Source organism: Armigeres subalbatus, chromosome 1 (genome assembly GCF_024139115.2).
Source record: "Armigeres subalbatus isolate Guangzhou_Male chromosome 1, GZ_Asu_2, whole genome shotgun sequence".
NCBI lineage: Eukaryota > Metazoa > Arthropoda > Insecta > Diptera > Culicidae > Armigeres > Armigeres subalbatus.
The window spans coordinates 304,025,401-304,040,190 of NC_085139.1; the positions used below are offsets into that span (position 1 = coordinate 304,025,401).

Consider the following 14,790-nt stretch of genomic DNA (forward strand, 5'->3'; position numbering starts at 1 on the left):
AATGTTTACTGTTGTCTTGTGTTTGGCCCTTTCTATCGAAGCGTGGACGGAGTCCACTTCCATATGGCTATGACCAGATACCATAAATTTATGTCGAATAGTTATTTGTCTTCCTGCTTTATGAGCCTCTTGAATGTACTTGGAGAATGTCATGCAAACAACAAAATTTAAGTTTTGCCCTGAACACCGATCCGAATAAAAGTTTACAAACTCAATTGTTGGGTCCATCTTTGCTAGATCTTGAAGAATGCAGGATCCCACTTCCTGCGAACCCCGTCTTGCTTTGGTTTCATCCCATATATAACAATCCGCAACATTACCACTTTGCACAGTGCTGAATATAGTAAAGTTGAACGTATACAGCTGTCGGCAATAATACGCAGTTCCGCATTGAAGATGGGGTGTTGCCAGACACTTTTGCAAGTCGAAGGAAGCAGTTCTCACAGTACCCATTTTTTTCGCAGCCTGAACAACCGCTTTTTTCTCGTCATACAATCTTTTTGCTTTCGCTTGGTGTGCATCGTGCAGTTTATTTTGTGCAGAGCTTGAAGTTTATTTTTTTCTTCTAAATTGGATTCGCCTTTTATTTGTGTTGAGAATTTGTCGCATTCGGGGCAGGTGTCCTTACTTGGTCTCCGGAATCCCAGCTTGAAGGTTCGGAACACTTTTCTGTAAGCATCGTACTCGACAGGCTCATGATTGTCTTCAGCACACTTTTTTTCATATAACCTGAACATTCTAGCTATGGTTAGATCACTGCTTAGGTACATTTTTGATGACTTTTCCCTTCCATAATGTGAAGTGTACGCCGGAAATGAGTTTATATGGTTTTCAATATATTTGATATGCTCAATCGGAATACGATTCTGGCCACCATTTTCAATCCTTCGATCTTCGAATGAAATTCCATAATTTTTAACTATCTTTGCCGATAGTATGCGCGTTTTCTTGTCTGTAATGTTCAACGTAGACAAAAACATCATTTTGCATAATCTGACCCTACCGTTGACCGCAGGTAGATAATATTTTCGAGTATACATTCGCCGAGAATTCAGTACCTGAAATGATAAAACAAGTTTTGTGATCAGCTAATTACAATATATGCACGATACTTTAGATCTGCTCCGGGTTTCTTTTCCGCCTAATTTTCCAAGGAAGCAAACGAAGAAGCGAACAATTTATCAATTAAATTTTAGATTATTTCCCACCTAAATTCCGGAAAATTTACTAAGGAATTTATGTAGAACTTTCCAATGAAATTCCACAGAATTGCCGAGAAAATATCAAAAGAAATCCTGAGGAATTTTTCAAATATTTCCTGGATGAACTTTCGGAGAAATCTATGTAGGAGCTTCCGGAGGATTTCCACGAGGAATTGCTGAAGGGTGAGCTTCTGAAGGAATTTCCGGAAGAATTTCTAGAGTAACTGTAGGAGGAATTGCTGGAGGAATTTCCGGAAGAATTGGTGGAGGAACTTCCTGAGGAATTGCTGGAGGAGCTTTAGGAGAAAATGATGTAGCTACTTCTGGAGAAATTGCTGAAGGAACTTCCTGATGAATTACTGGAGAAACACCGGGAGAAATTTCTTAAGGAGGCTCCGAAGAAATTGATGTAGTAATCGCTAGAGAAACCTTTCGAAGTTTCCGAAGTAGTTCCTGTAGGAACTTCTAGAGAATTTCTAAGAACTCATGTAGTAACTGTCGAAGGTATTTCTGGAGAAGCTTCTTGGGGAATTGGTGGGTTAACTTCCGCAGGAACTCCCGGAGAATTTCCTTAAGCTCCGGAGGACTGGTCAAAGACATTCTGACGTAAAATTTCAAGATAATAAGAATTAAGAAAAATTATAAGTTGCCCACTGCAAGAAATTTTCTCTGAAATCACGAAATACTTCGTATGGAAATTAATTGTTTGTGGATATTCAAAAAATGTCTTCCCGAAAATAAAAAATAAAAATCTTGTACATATACAGGGTTGTTACGAGATCCTGAAATATTTTCCCCTACAAATCCGCGCTAACTAAAATCAAATCCGCGTGACATGAAATCCATTCCGCACCAAATCCGCACGACTTAGAACTACATTCTGTCGTATTCCAGCCGAAAACGGCTGAATGGAATCCGCCGTTGAAGAGCGGTGCGACTGTTCGTTTTAAAATTCGACAACAAACTAACGGTGCAATCTTCGTCGTTGCTACTCAACCCGATGGCGCTACCAACACCATCTCACACTGCACAATCATGCACTCAATCATGCACAGATTCTTTCTCTATCGTGATTAGTGCATATGCAAAATTGAGAGTTCGAATCAAGTCTAATGTAAAACTTGTAATATTGTACGGTAAATTGGGGCACACGAAATATGTGATTTCACGATTGGTATATTTGATTGCTTATGTTTAATGTACTATCCGCAATAGCAGAATCAATTCATAGTCTAGAATCACTTATACAAACTAAAATCATTAGCCGCTTACTCTGAATACTACACATTCTAAGCAAATACTCTCGATATATCAATTTTCCTATCACAATTTACTTAACGTCTTCTCTTCAAGTTGAAAATCGAAACCTTCTAGATGGCCCTATTCACCACTAAAAGTACTGAAGCTTAGTGAACAAGAACTAATCAGCCAAAACTATATCGTAATGTAAATCCGCGTAATAAAACGTACACATGGTCAAGCAGTTTGACCAACATTGACTCCACCTCTCGTTTATTCAAACATCCATCAAGTTTTACGAACAGCTACACGAACAATCAATTTATTCGACCAACAATATCACACACGAATGACCGAAGCGGCAACTTGAACACCAACCATCATAAAATATATGGGGGTTTGTGCAACTTCACTACAAATGCTGAAACGTGTTCGGCGAACCTTGACTCCGCCCCCGGCAACTCAAACCAAAATCAAACCGTTTTAATTTTTTCCAACCGAGCCGCCAACTGTCAAATGGTTGTTCGAACAACTTCACACACGTTCAAACAAAGCAGCAACTAAAGGGTTTTCGTGGGGGCGGAGTCAATGTTCGTCAAACTGCTTGACTGGTGTGTACGTTGCATAAAATCCGCGCAGTCTATAAGCATTTCCTCAGTTACTAATTGAAAGCATTCCTATGCCCGCCATTGCAAGAGTATGTATAGCAATTCAAGTTAAAAACCGGAATGGGGGACTATCGAAGTTAAATTTTCCTCGCAATCCGTACGTTGAACTTAACTAAGGTACTCTGGGGCAAGTGAAAATACGGGGTAAGTGGGTACTATGGCTGCTGATCAATCGATAAACGTTTTTAGTGGTAACAATCTTCTAGAAAGATGAAGCAGGACTATCAACGAATACAGCCCACACAAAAATATTTGGAATCAAAACCATTTGAGGCACCATGCTAATGCTATTGCTCGATCATGACTTTAGACTACCGGGAAAATCTATTACTTATATTTTAATTCAATGGATTTCCACCATAATAGTCGTTTTTAAATTTATCATTGATGTGGAAGGTGAATAATTTGAGCAATCAAATAATTGTGTGTCATCGAAAATGATTTATAAGTTTTATAAAGTTTTAAAATTTGCAATTTTCACTTACCCTTTAGTTTTAACATACATGGGGCAAGTGGGACATATTTGAACAACAATTTCGATAGAGCCCTTTTAATTGTTTTTAAATCGTTGTCTAGTGAAAAATAACTCCGACACTCATATATCATATGGATCTGAATCAGATGTAGTTTGCTTATTGTTGGTTTCGCTGTTAAATAGTATTGTACAGTTGATTAAAAATAATACAAAATTCATTCTAAAAATTATCTCCCGCAACAGTTATAACAATGCGATATTTTTCCATTTACAGTGCAAATAATCTATTTGTTCAACGATAGGTCAACAAAATTTGTCTTGTGTTTTGTTATTTTCAAATTGCGCATCAAATTTACAGATTTTCAGATAAATATAGTGCTCAACACATAAATTAGCAATTTCGATCTATTACAAATTTATAGCAGTGCGCATAGCCTGAATAAAACGTTTCTTTTGAAGTCCTGATTTATGTAATAATCTGTGCTGTAAATACCGACACATTCCCTCGAATGGTGAATCCAGAATTGCGTATCCTTTCCACCTAAAACATTTGGTACAAAAGTAACCCAGTGAAGAGCAAAACAAGAGCCAATTAAACAGTAAATCAGCTGTTGTCTGGTGTTCATATTTGCTAAAATTATAATCCCTTCCTTGTAGCAAAAACAAGAAGCCGACAAGCAACAAACCTCCATCCATGATCTGAAAATACTACGACTCAGAAGTAACATGAACATTGTACATTCCTTTAATTAGTTTAGTTCGACAGTATAAAACAGAATAGGTCCAACTTGCCCCGTTTGAAGGGGTAAGTGGGTCCTACAGGTGAATTTATTTCTTTCACTACCAATATTTTTGTAATTGAATAAATGGCTTACAACACGTCTACACTTCAACAACGGAAGCATATAATGATGTATGCGTGGTTAATGTTCTGAAATATCGTGTTTTATAAGTATGCGTTAACAATTTTGCTGAACTAGCGTTTTTTAGGTCCCACTTGCCCCTGGGTACCTTACGTTAGTAGTGCGCTAGTCAAATTAGGCCCTAAGGCGCACCACTAGCAAAGTTAGGTTTAACGTACCGATTGCAAGAAAAATCCAACTTCGCTAGTCCCCTATTCCGGTTTTCAACTTGTGTGGCAAGTACAATAGATACACTATTCCCAGGGAGTCAAGAATGTTTCTCACCCGAAAACATTCTAGACCAGACCGAGAATCGAACACGCCATCTCCGGATTGGCAATCTTACGCCTTTGCTCGCAAAGATAACTGAAGACCCTATCTCGGAAGGTCACGGATGCATTTAATTCTAACAATACGTAATAATAGTGTACTAGGGAAGATCAATAAATTACATAACGATTAATTATTTTAGTTGCTTGTTGATACATAAAAAAGTTAATAGTGGAAGTAAATGGAAGAATAATAGTCTTTTAACCTTAAATTACGTAACGCTTACAGGGAGGAGGGGGGTTGCTCAAAGTGTGACAATCCATACAAACATTTCAGATGCTTCATACAAAAAGTGTGACTTCATACAAAAAATTTCCATTTTTGCGTTACGTAATTTATGGATCTTCCCCTAAATGCTGTGAAACTCTACACTGACAAAAAGCAATCCTAGTTTTCATGTGCGGTAAACATAAATTTGTGTTCAAGAAAAAAAAATACCGTTGATCGTTCGGTTGCGCTGACTGAAATGTGGCTACTGATGAACTGATTCTGCCCCGACTTAGTAAGCTGAAGTAGGCATTCCAAAATCTTTTCCCGAATGAAGTTACTGTACTTCTCGTGGCATTTCAAAACAGTACAGCTGCATGCTTCCTGAATCGTCCTTGGAGGCACAACCGTTCCATCTGCCCTTGTGTATTTCTCACCGCGTTCTCTGGCCAATTTATTCAACTTCCACAATACTGTTTTCTTCTTCTTCATTCTATTTTCATGTTTGTCCAACTCCTCGAAGCCAAGTTGGTCGAAAACAGCTGGAAACAAAAATATAAAAAAATAAAACAAATTATTCAGAAAAAAGAAAAAGAGCTATTTCTTTAAGGGACTGTTCACAAATTACGTAAAGCTGTAAGGGGAAGAAGGGGGTTAAGGGGGCCGAGTGTTACGATTCATACAAAAAAATAACCATCCATACATAAAGTGTTACAAGGGTGGGGTGGGGCTCCAAAATTGCCAAATTTAGCGTTACGTAATTTGGGAATGAATCCCAAGACGAGAGTATTACAGTCTTTGTTACTTGACAGATAGGTACTGTCGGGACGCAGCAACACAAGGCAGTAAAGTGTATATTTTTTGTAATACTTCATAAACCTGATCTACTACAGGTACAATGATCGTTCGCTAATTGGAGAACGACAGCACCTAACTGTTGATTTTTTTCGCTAATTCCGCTTTGACAAACGTCAAAGTTAATGAATTTCTGCACCGACAGTAAGAAAATTACTTTTAGTATAAAAATGCATATGTTACAAATATAAGCGATCATGGATTATTGTGGAAAATTACAAAAAAAATACCACTATTACCATTTTTCTAAAAACAATCTATTATTGAAAATAAATCCAACATCATACCTTCATTTTCATTGTTGTTCTCTTCGCCATCCGTCAGGTCATCATCGCTAATTATAGTGCGGTTGCGGAATTCTTCGAAGTACTCAGTGAGATTGAACTCTGTTAATAAAGTAGGGTCCGCCCTTAGGTCCTCTTCATCTACATCATTCTCGGGATCTTCATCGCCGTACTGTTCATCGCTAGCCAAATGATCATGTGCTAAATCATGTTGTTCTTGGGAAAGTTGGTTGTGATCAATAATCGTGCGATCTCCTTGATCCTTGTCGAATATGTTTTCGTGATTTGATTTACGTTTTGGGGTGCTGCTCTGAATATTTTTGAATGAAATTTCGCCAAAATCTTTCCCATCTGTAGTGGACATAGACTGATGTTTCGATATTGATTCGATCGCTGTTTCCTGTTTAATCATCATTCCGCTTTCACGGTGCTTGCGAAACAGCACATTGCCTCCAGAAAGGTTTGAGGTATTGAATGAAATCTCGTCAAAACCTCTTCCATCTGTGATGCACATGGACCGGTGTTTCGAACTTGCTTCCCTGTCTACGATCGCTGTTTCATGTTTCATCATTATTCTATGGTGCTTGCGAAATAGCACATTGCCACTGGAGATGTTTGATGTATTGATGTTTACTGGGAGAGATTTGCTTAGCTTACGTGTTTTCCGAGGCATAAAGCTTTCTTCATCCGGCTGGCGTGTGACGAGAATGTTTCCTCCTGAGTAATCTCGGAGGACGCCTGCTGGAAGCGACATGTTTATCCTTTTGCTTGGCATTTCGCGCCCAGGAGTCTTTTGCAGCCGTTCATTCCAGGCATGGGATGTCGATGCAAGCACCGAAACTGGCCTACATCCAATAACACTGATACTCGTAACATCAGACGTACCCAATTGACCAGTGAAATCACTCGGAGTGATGGCAGTGGTTTGGCGTCTAGCAAACTGAATATGCGACTTCTCAGCTATTCGTTGCTTTGCAACCGTATCGACCGAGTTCCGAGACACTTCGTGTTGTTCCTGTAGTGTTACTCCAGTGCATTCAGCAAACCTGTCGTATATCGCAGACATGGTTGTTCCGGTGTATTCGGCCGACGACAATTCGCCTGCTTCCATGACCGAACTATCGGAAGTGGAGTTAAAGCATTGAAGCGACGGATGATCTGCTGTGACAGTTGATAGCGTATGGTCAGGTTGGTCACTCAACTGTTCGGCTGCGTCTAAAAATATAAAATAAACAAGTTTATGATATTTACACTGATACTCGTAACATCAGAGGTACCCAATTGACCAGCGAAATCACTCGGAGAGATGGCAGTGGTTTGGCGATTAGCAAACTGAATATGCGACTTCTCAGCTATTCGTTGCTTTGCAACCGTATCGACCGAGTTCCGAAACACTTCGTGTTGTTCCTGTAGTGTTACTCCAGAGCATTCAGCAAACCTGTCGTGTATCGCAGACATGGTTGTTCCGGTGTATTCGGCCGACGACAGTTCGCCTGCTTCCATGACCGAACTATCGGAACTGAAGTTGAAGCATTGAAGCGACGGATGATCTGCTGTGACAGTTGATAGCGTTTGGTCAGGTTGGTCACTCAACAGTTCGGCTGCGTCTAAAAATATAAAATAAACAAGTTTATGATATTGCTTTGCTTACCTAATACCACTAAGTTTGCTTACCTAGTAACATTTGAAGGTTTGCAAAATCCATTGCAATCGTCACTTTTCCCGTCTTTTCGACTTATTAAAAAGTATTTTTATTGAGAAAAGACCGGCCAAACCGGTATCGGATTGGTGAATAAATCTACCTACTACAAATTAATAATTAATAATTATTATAATTTTACAGATAAAATCTTCCGGGTTGACAACGATCACAACGAAGGGTATCGCAAACAAAACAAAACCAATTTCGCCCGTTTGTCTTCGTGTTTATAAAAAAATTCGCCCAATACAGATGTCAACAATCAAAATGGCGTTAACCGCAAAAGTATTTGTTTTGAAAATAATAACACTACGCCCTTTGCTAAAACATTTTGTTTTTCAGTAAAATTAAAATAGATTCGAATCAGAAGGTTGTAAGGTATTATTTTAATGCTTAATTAATTCATTGCATTCAAAAAACGGTTTGTTTACATTTTGCACATTCGCCCTAATCGCAAATTGCTCCGGATATGATCAGCCTCGGCCGCAACTGATTCATAAGGAAGTTTTCATTGATACGTATCATAAAGGTGTTGAGCTTATAGAGCTTGTTTTTGTTTTGGTTTCTTTTCAGCTTTCTGTGGGTTTTAGGTCGGCTGCAGAAAAAATCCCAATGGATTTTCCATTTTCATCAGCCAGTTCGTATGCATTGGTGCCTACGCGAGCTACGATGGAACATGGTAGATAGCATGGTCCCAATTTCGCGTTATAGCTGTTTGGGGCGGACGATTGACGAAAGTTTCTTTTGTAAACCCTCTGTCCTACAGCGTAAACAGGTGCGAATACTTTATGACGAGTATTGTAATTGTGTGAATTTTTCTCGAATTGTCGTTTTAGGTTTTTGGTGACCAGTGAATGAATATATTGATCAATTTCGCGTTTCTTCTCGACTCTTTCCGAATCCGAAAGTTCTTCGACATCTCGATCAATTTGATGCTCATCCCCTCGACTTATGATTTCGTGACCGAATATTATTTTATACGGACTGAAGCCAGTCGCTCCATGGGGTGTATTATTTAGCGCGAACTCAATGTCGGGCACTCGGGTGTCCCACAAAGTTTGATTTGACCTAGCGTAGGTCCTTATACAAGCATTAATTGTTCGATTAAGACGTTCCACAGGGTTTGATTGGCTGTGGTGCCGTGGATTTGTCCAGTGTTGAACATAGAATTTTCGCAACAGTTCCTTAAAATTGACTGACAGGAAGGTGGCCGCGTTGTCCGATATGAGTATTTCAGGAGTGGAATACCGGCGGAACCAGTTGTTTTCCAGAATTTCACACACCTGTGGAGCAGTGATTTTCCGCACAGGGAACAGTAAACAGAATTTGGAAAACACGTCCATTACTACAAATAAATGCGCCTTTCCCGTTTTACTGCGGGGTAGAGATTGAATGAAATCAATGGCAATGATCTGGAAGGGTTTATGAGCGAGACGTGGGGATCCAGTGACTGGGTTTTGCGAACGATTAGACGGTTTACTCTCATGGCATACCGAGCATTTACGAATATGCGACCGTACATCATTCGATAAATTAGGCCAATAATATTTCTTTTTAACTTTGCTAATCGTCTTATCTGTCCCTAAATGCAGTGCATCGTCATGTTCTTCAACTAAAACGTTTTCCCGCATTTCTTTTGGAACACAGACTTTATATTCAAAGCGGTAGTCTAATGAATCCTCTTGTGTGGCTACTAGTTTCTTTAAAATCCCGTTCTCAATTCTAAAGTCCTTGTACTTCTCCGGTTCTTCATGGACATTATTGAACATTTTAGAGTACCAGTCCAATCTTGTCCGATTTAAACTCAGAACTTCCACGGCTCGTGATAAGGTGTCGGGAACAACATTGTCCACACCTCGACGATGCTTAATAACCATGTCATGCCGTTGAAGCTCAATGCTCCAACGACAGAGACGCGATGACGTTCGCCAACTACTTCGTAAGATATACGTGAGGGCAGATGCGTCAGTGATCACAGTGAACTGTGATCCCTCGACGTAGCATCGGAATTTGTCAACCGACCTTAAAACGGCTAAAGCCTCTTTCTCGGTGGCGAAATATCTCTGTTCTGGGCCTGTAAGCTTTTGGGAGTAGTAAGCCACGGGCTGCTCTTGGCCATCCCGTTCTTGCGTTAGGACACCGGCAATAGCCGTGTCGCTCGCGTCGCAATGAATGCAGAACGGCTTACTAAAGTCGGGGTTTGCTAGCAAAGGAGCGCTTATCAGCAACTCCTTGATTTGTACGAATGAGGACTCTGCCAAATTGTTCCACCGGATCGATTTTGGTTTGTCTTTCAGTAAATCGGTTAGCGGACGTACTGCTTCGCTGTAATGCGTAATAAAACGCCTGTAGTAATTGGTCATACCTAAGAAACGCCTCAAAGCACGAATGCTGTGAGGTCGTTCGATATTGATTATAGCCTCTACCCGGTCGGGATTGGGCTTGAGACCTTGGTTAGTTAAAATATATCCTAAATAAGGTAGCTCGGAAACACAGAACTTCGATTTTGCTATATTTATCGATAAGTTTGCCCGGCTTAAACGATTGGCCACATCTTTGAGCAGGGTAATGTGCTCCTCGAAGGTCTCACTTAAGACGATAATATCGTCTAAGTAGACAAATACTTTGGGTTCTAATTCGCCTCCACCTAGCACTCGGTCCATTAACCGGGAGAGGGTGGCTGGGCTGTTTACCAAGCCGAAAGGCATCCGGGTGAACTGAAAAAGTCCCCGGCCTAAAACGGAAAATGCTGTGTACTTCTTAGATTTGGGATAAAGCGGAATCTGTAGGAAAGCTTTTGATAAATCTATTGTTGAAATAAATTTACACGGCCCAAGTCGGCTGAGGATTCTATCCGCGTGTGGCAACGGATATGAATCTCGGATTGTTCGCTCGTTTAGCTTTCGAGCATCTAAGCATAAACGCACTGTCTCATCGGGCTTATCAACAGGGACTAACCGGAGAGCCCAGTTGCTGTATGAGCGTTCGATAATGCCAGCTTCCAGCAAGCTATCTAGCTCTTTATTGATTTGCTCCTGACGTTTCGGGGACGTAGGAAAAGGATTTATACGGACCGGGGCGGATTGTTTCGCTTCATCAGTCAACTCGATTCGATGAGCGATCAATGAAGTAGTATCCAGCTTGCCATCCTCGGCCACTTTGAACAAGCTTTTGACTTGTTCCAACTCTAAAAGTTGAAACTCTGTCAAAGATACTTCTTCGGGGGTACTTTGTATTTCCTCGGCCGCTACTGAACTGACAGTAGGAACGATTCCGAACGTCTTCCAAAAGTCGGTGCCTAGAAGCAGCCGTCTTTTGAGTTCTGGTACTACTAATGTAGCAATCAATTTTGTATGGCCGTTAAATGTTATGGGAAGATTCACATAGCCAGTGACCTCTAGTTTCTGTCCACTGGCCGTTACTAGTTCTACGTTTGTGGGGAATATTTTCAACTTACAAGCTTTGATAAGTTTAAGCGATCCTACCCCCAGGATACTCCTGTGGGCTCCGCTGTCTAGCAGTCCAATAATAGGGACGTCAAATACCATAACATTCACAAACGGGCGATCATCATCCTCAATGCGGACGAATAGTTCTTCTACTAGAGTGTCATTATATGAATCACACTGTTTGCTGTAGCCGGATTGACGAAGTGTCTTTGGAAGAGAGGTATCGGGAGAGGGGTTTTCTTGAAGACTTCGACTGACCTGCCCTCCCAGGTAGTCTACTTGTAGTTTTTTGCACAATAAGGACAGTTCTTGGTCTCTACTTGGTGTAAACCACACCTCAGACAAAATCTATAGCGAGGCTGGTCACAATCCATATGGTTGTGTCCCGGACGTCTGCAATTGAAACATGTTCCGTCTTTGGGCGGAACATAACTATCTAACCAGGATTGAGATGTAGTTGGTGCGACAGATTTCTTTCGGTCGTGTTTTTGAGTTTTCAAATTTTCTCGCGACGATTTTCTCGTGGACTGTTCTTCCTCCGAGCCTTCTCTGTGTGACCGATAAAAGTTCCTCGTTTTGAATGACCGTTTCGCGTCTCCGTTCGTAGTTTTAGATATTTTCCGCGGTTCGCGATCGATTTCGTTCACTTGTGTTTTATTTCGCGACGCGCTTTGGTCTACGGTATTCGGGGTATACTTAAACCAATAGGTAGCATCTAGCTTCCTTCCGAACCGTTTCAAATCGACCAAATTATCGATATTCGAGGCCACCGCGTGACCTTTATAATCTGAGCGTAAATTGCGGTAAACTATTTCAAATTTCTTACCCTCTGTGAGGGGTTTCGTGAGGGAATTGAAAATGAGTTGCAAATCCGCTAAATAATCGGAAAACCGTTCTTTTGGGCCTTGTTTTCTGGAAATTGCCCTTACTTCGCTCGCATGGTCATGATCAGGACTAAGAAATTCGCGTTTCATTTCCGTAACTAACTCGTCCCAGTTCTCGAAGTCTCCGTTCTCCACGCCCGACATAAACCAAGACTTTGCTTGATCCTTGAAGAGGTAAATCGCGGACCGGAAAAGTTCACGTTTCGAAATATTTTCCGAGTTTGCGTAGAACTCGACCTCTTTAATAAATTTGATAAGGCTGTGGCCATTATCTCTACCGTCGTAACGAATGTTCCATTCCGAAATGGGCCGACTCCTCTGATAAACGCGGCGGCGATGACGATCTTTATTGCGTCTAGAAACCGGCGAATCTGATATCGAGGAAGAACTTTGTGGATCGGACTCCGAAACTGAATCCGATGTCTCAGCCTGAGGAATGGGCTTTGACTTTGAACTCTTATTCAATGGAATTTTTCGTATAACTTTTTCTGGTCGAATTGTATCTTGACTGTCATCAGGACACGGCCATCCTACTGGATATGGCGGGATACCGAACGGATACCACGCGGCGAGTGCTTTCGAATTCTTTTCCGAATGCTGCTTATAGGATTTTAATTCGCGACGCTTCGATTTGGTCTGTCCTACGGCACCTAGTTCATTCTCGTCCCCGTCAATTGTCCCTATTTCACATTCTTTACTTCCCCTCTGGCTCTTTTGAGAATCTTCTGTGACCTGTTTAGACGCCTTCGGCATTGCTCCCAGTTTCAGATTGGATATGGATCTAACGACACCTTGCAACATCTCCTCTCTTACCGTATGTATAGGAGAGAAGATTGAAAAGTGGGTGTTCATCAGCCCTCGAATGGCACTGATCAGTTTATCGAAATCGGAAAGGTCGTCGTCGGATTCCGCAAATTCCTGAGCTCGACGGACTCTTGCAAAATAATGAACCAGTCGGGACTTTAAGCTGTCCTTGAAACCTTCAAATCTCACTTCATTTTCAAGATATGCTCTAATTTGCTCTATGTTTTTATCGATAATCTCTATCTCTTTATCTACTGAAACATTAAACCTCAAAAAATCCGTATCACTAGTAGTCGCCTCTTTTTCTTCCTTCAATCGATCCCTGAGTCTCCTTTGAATGGCAGACCGAGACTCAGTGGGCTCAAACTGCACTGCTCGTATCGTCAACTCATATTCTATCTCGTGATTTTCGAGATGATGCACTAAAAGCCGTTTGTACTGTAAGTCGAACTCCAAATCCATTGTTCAAACTCAATAATGAAGTTTGGAGAACGAAAATATAAGAACAGGAATGTTACTGTTTTCCCCTCCTCTAAAGGGTTAAAGAAAAAATTATGTGAACGATGGTATTTGAATTTTCGTTGGGTGCCAATTTGTAGCTCTCAGCTGCTCAATCGGGATGCAGTGGGTGGGGAAATTCTGCTGAGCATGGGGTCGTTTACGCTAATAACACCGTTACACAAACTTCTTAGGCAACTCACCTTTAGCAGGAGCTGGAATCGACTCGACAGCTATCAGTTCTGAACGAGGAGAGAAAACCGACCAAATTCCAGAAGCAAAAGTGTTGAAAAGCAAGGTAGAATTCACTCTTATCCAGCAGACTAAAAGATCGAGGCTTGATTGCCCCTTTTTGGGTACGGAATAGCGAGCAAAATAGCAAAAGGGTGTATAAAGGCTATTATGGTGTCTTTCTAAAAGAAACTGACCACCGTAATTTACATTTTACATACTTATATTTATTTGGCCTCTACTGGGCCCTAGAGAGAGAGAGACATACATTGGAATAGGTGTACTTGCGCTTTCTGGGTGGTGGTGTTCGTTGGCTAGCTTGGTGGACGGTGGCATGCATGCGGAGTGGTGATCTTCGGCGAGTGCTGACAGGCTGACGTTGCTGGCGAATGCTTGACCTCGGTGCTCGACGACAAGGAGAGGGCGATGGCTTTGCTTACCGGCAAGTCCTTAATGGCGGCGGCTGACGGCGAGGATGGCCCGATTGCATTGCCGGCGAGGGCTTGGTCGCGACGGTTGACGACGAGGTTTGGTCGATAGCGATGCTGGCGAGGGTTTGATTGCGGCGGTTGATGGCGAAAGCTTGATTGCTGTGGCTGGCGGCGTGGATAGGCCGACGGCGTTGCCGGCGAGAGCTTGGCTGCAGCGGTTGGCGGCGTGGATAGGCCGACGGCGTTGCCGGCGAGAGCTTGGCTGCAGCGGTTGGCGGCGTGGATAGGCCGACGGCGTTGCCGGCGAAAGCCTGGGTTCGGTGGACGACAGCGTGGAATGGTCGATGGCGTTGCAGATGAAGGCTTGCTTGTGGTGGGGGCAGGCTGGTGATTTGTATCCAGTCACCGATTCCAAACCGGTACAAAGGGGCGTAGCTGGGTGTACGATCGCTGGGCCAGGGTTGTTCGGAGGTTCCTGGAGCCTCTAGCAAGTCCGATTCGAACCAAAATCCAGTTTGTGACGATGGTTCACCGTCGAGAGGGCTTTCACTGGTACCAGCCCGGTATCCAGACTCGAGGAGCAAAACGTGGTGTGTCCGATCCCTTAATTGGTTGATTTTAGTCGTCAAAAT

General features: G+C 41.9%; 1 protein-coding gene across 1 annotated transcript in view; it reads left to right on the plus strand.

Moving 5' to 3' along the window:
* Window positions 1-14,790, plus strand: part of LOC134207859 (alpha-protein kinase 1-like) — a 239,878-nt gene that overhangs the window by 71,984 nt on the left and 153,104 nt on the right. The gene's annotated exons all lie outside the window — the stretch shown is intronic.